This window comes from Pectinophora gossypiella, chromosome 6 (genome assembly GCF_024362695.1).
Source record: "Pectinophora gossypiella chromosome 6, ilPecGoss1.1, whole genome shotgun sequence".
NCBI lineage: Eukaryota > Metazoa > Arthropoda > Insecta > Lepidoptera > Gelechiidae > Pectinophora > Pectinophora gossypiella.
In genome coordinates this window covers 7,406,717-7,411,369 of record NC_065409.1, presented here as the reverse complement: position 1 = coordinate 7,411,369, position 4,653 = coordinate 7,406,717, and positions in this window count along the sequence as shown.

The window sequence follows — 4,653 nt, the reverse complement described above, 5'->3', positions numbered from 1 at the left end:
ACGGCGGCGACGACTGCCGGGCGGCGCGCGCCCTCGCGCCCGGTCGATATACGCGGCAGAATAAACACGCCGTACTATGGCTACAGAAAGGTTGCATCTACCTTCGCTTCGTCTTTCGCTTCATCTATCCTATCTGGTACAATATTCGACTCTATATCTTGTGTGACAAGACACAATTTTAAATAGGTTACGGGAAACGTTAGAGCTGGATCAGACCATCGTTTGCCTGGATCGAATCGACGGATATTGGGCTTCAGGAGTTGCAGTGTAGGGTTGAAAATGGAGTTTGTGGGAAATTTTGAACGTAAAGCGGTTGTGAGGGTGCAGTAGTACCGTGGCCGGTGCGCGGTGTTGCCAGGCTGCGGGCTGATCGTCACTAGGACGCGAGTATCTCTCCTCCCGCGCGCGGGAAATAGACTTTGCCGTATTTATGAAATACGATAGTAACGTACTTACTTTTTTCATATTTATGTAACGACTTCTTCAAATTTGTCAGGCATTGCTTTTGTTTGTTCGTTGTTGAGAACTTTTTTTAACTTTTCGATTCAACTAAGTAGGTACTTATTCGTCATTTCAATACGCTATCCATCACATTATTAACTATACAAAACATATCCTGAAACAATAATTTAATCAGTAAAAAATATTATCTAAGTATGTCCAAATATGAAGTTTCTAGACAACCTTGGAATCTGTATGCAAATTAGTTTAGCTACACGGAATGAAATAACAAAGATTTTACATTTAGATACATATTTCGGCACAAATTACGCAACATTTTGAAGTGGATATTTTTAAAAAATTAATAATTAGATTTTATGACATTTTTTTTACACGGTGTTAAGCAAACAAATTAGAATTACGATAAGTAAGTACCTAATGCAAAATAGATAAGACACCCCTAATCTCCCGCACTGGTGACCGTCAACCCGAGGGTATCATGTATAATCTTCACTTATCTGCACGTTCCACTCAGGAGTATTTCCATAATACCCCCATCTGTAGTCAGTGAGACCGCCATGCAGTTTTGTCATCGTATCTCGCCAACTATTTTTATCTGTGGAACGTGAATAAGATACTCCGCTTTTAAACATCAGAGTACAGTTCATATCTCATTGGCAAGACAATCTCATATGCGAAAGTACTCAACTGGGCTTCTAACTTATGACGTTTATATCCATGACAGGTTTTGGAGCAAGAAGCCGAAATGTAATCACACGATTTCTGTTATCGTCTTGTTTCCAAAGATGTTCAAGTAAATTTTAAAGCAGTACATTGTACAAGAACAATACTTAAATCAAGACATACTTAGTAGTCTTTAATCGAACATCCATTCTCATCTGGCAAAAGAGAGTAATGGAATAAATTATTTAATCCAGAATTAAATAAGTAAGTAATTGTTAGTTACTGTTACTTTATTACTATTAAAATACAATTGAAATTGCAATTTAAAATTTCAAAGGATGGAATTATAAAGATTTAATTAAGTACTTTTTACACAACTCGTCGAGAGACGAGACTAAGGTTTTTAGCCGTAAAATGTTCCAAGAATTGAGAGATCTCATTCTAATATTCTTTAGAAATCCAATATAAAAATGATCTTCCAAGTTTACAGAATACCGAGAATACTTTCTGTACCAATACTAACCCCGTCTACTTTATCATGCAGATTGCTAATAGAGTTCGATAGCAACATTGCAAGTGATCAGTTCAGTCTACAGATACTAGTATTATGGTAATTTTGCTCAAACGAACTGATAAATCGAAGGCTGTATGCAAATCAAACTCCAGTTTTGCACGGAGACGGTTATAGTGATTGCTCTGGTATAAAAGTAAAACTGTTATCAGAAAGATTACTCTTAGAATAGACTGATATTTGAATATACTAATGAATGTTCATACAAATGAATGTTCTTCTTAATAGTGTTAATACTTACTATCTTAATTTATTTATTCCTGTAAATTTATAACATTGGGAATTTACCATTGATAACAATGGCGCGTGGGTTGGCTTTAAAAAAAGGTCTTCGTTCGTCTTATTAATATAAGAACCCGAAAACTACCCTTACGTAGGAAATAAACGTACTAAAATATATCTTTTACTTTCCATACGAAAGCAAACTTACTAAAATATACCTTTACGTAAAATCCTATCTTCTTTATTCCAGGGTTCGGTTGTTTAGCTGCAGAAACCGACGAACACTGGTTTTTTACATTCTTTAGATATAATTGAATAGCTAAACTAGTTCTAAGTATAAATGGATGTTAAACAGCTTCAGAAACTTTCCAACATGGAGGCGGGTAGAGGTAGAAAAGTAGTTAGTAGTGGAGGAATAGGTAGAGAGGCGGGTAGTTCAGCTGTGACTCGGGCACTTGACACGAGTACGTCGCGTATTTCATGCCAAGAGTTCGCTGGCTACAAATTACATTAGGTATAATATACACATTATACACTTCTCTACATGTCTCTTTGTTGTTTAGAGTCCGGCCCACCACTCAAGCTCGTAAGACGCGGCGCTAGTGTCGCAGTATTTGCTTAAACTAATTATGACCTGTCATTTAGTTCCATTAAAATCCGCGGGACTTCAGCCGTGACGCGTGCTCTACTTTAATATGCATTTATGAGAAGTGGAAACGACAATTATATTATCAAAGAAAATGGTTTAGGAAGTTCTTATTAGGTGTAATCCTACAGTTAATTGGGTATATTTTTTACCCTAAGTTTTACTGGAGATTATAGAAGAAATGAAAATCTTAACCAGTAAAAAACACATACAAATTAATTTAGTGTTTCTTGTTATCCAGAACAGACTTTCTTTTAACTATGTTATAGAAAAAATAATTTTATGAAGCTATACGTACATCTAATCAAATCAAACACACTTTATTGCACAGAACTTCATTTTAACGCTCAGACTTATCACATGAATAACAGTACAACTTGGGCGGCCTTATTGCTTCCACACACACACATATGTATATACCTTCAGATACAGACACATCCATCATTTATACAAGGTGTTATCCTAACGAATACTGAGGGGGATAATTCTGACTTGATTCTGAGTTAATATCGAGTGGAATTTTCCATCGCGAAATTAATGATTTTTACATTAAGTACTTATTTTGAATTGTATACTTTTGCGATGGAAAATTCGTACACCCCGTACAAGTACGTACAGGTAGCCCTACAAGTACGTATAGGTGTTAGTGACACCGTAACGAATACTGAGGGGGGTGAGTCAGATCATAATTCTGAGTTGATATCGTATTACGTATATTCAAAGTGGAATCTCCTGTCGCAAGTTCAAGAAAATGTTTAGTGATATTTAAATTATTTTCCATTCCATACTTTTGCGACGGAAAATTCCACTTATATCAACTCTAAATCATGGTCTGTATCATCCCTCAAAGTTTTCGTTACGATGTCACTAACATCCTATATATCTTCAGAGGTAGGATGTAAGGGTTTTACGTTTAATAAAGATCTCTCTTTTTATGTACGTATGATTTTATAAGTACCTTTCCATGGCCAATATGAAAAAAGGCGTTAGAAGAAAAAAATAAGAGCGCAAGATAGCACAAAGGAAAATCTTGGTAACGTGGGGACTTTTTCCTGTCCTTCTAATGGTGTAAATATGTAGCCTATGGGTAACTTCACGGGAAACGGGCTCCATTACTAATGTTAACACTTTCTTATAGATAGAACCAGTATGCAGCTGTTTTTATTATAGTAGATATTGTTTTCATCGAGAAAGTTATAAAAACTGTTTACATCAGAAATAAATACAAGGCATACACACATCAAAAAAAATTCAAAAAATTCAAAAATATCTTTATTCAGTAGGTAACATAGTTACACTTTGAATCGTCAATTTTCACATAACGAACGTCTCATCCGCCTAAAACTACTGCAGCTTCTCACAACCTGTATAGCCGGGGAAAAGAAGCTGCAAGAAAAACCTCGACACAGGGCCCTAGATGTTCTTTAAATAAATAAAATAAACATAAAATATTTTTATACAACTCAGTAATTTAGCTGCCTAATATCAGTTCTCAGACAGTTAATCCCATGCATTCATTATCTTCTAAATAATCACTAACTTTATAATACTTTTTTGTAAAGTTTTTGTTTAAAACAGTTGAAAGGCAAATTCTGAACATAAAGTTATTAATTCTTTCAAATATAATCCTCTCAGCCGATGTCCTAACCGAGGTTCGCGTCCAACTGGGCACCATCAGACCTGTTGTGTTAAATTTTATACCGCTACTCCAGATTTGTCCAAGTAAATGCCATCTCATGGGAACTTACAATCAATAAGTCACGTTAAAAAAAACTCGTGTTCCCTACTGAGGCGGACAGTGCCAGTTCCATAAATTATTACAACATTAATCAAACACCAAAACAAGGTAAGATGTGTATCACAACACCGCAACAGATAGTTATGCTACTGTGCTCATTATATGTATGAGATAAAATATCAAAGGCAAGTCAGGGCGCATTTCCTTAACTCTGTTTCCTCTTCATCTGCATAATGTATATACTTCTTTTCTTCTATAGTATATGCATTGACATTTATTATTGTTATACTACGAATAAAGTTGTTATGTAATCTATATACTCGTAAGTGTATATATCTTTGTATTTTATTT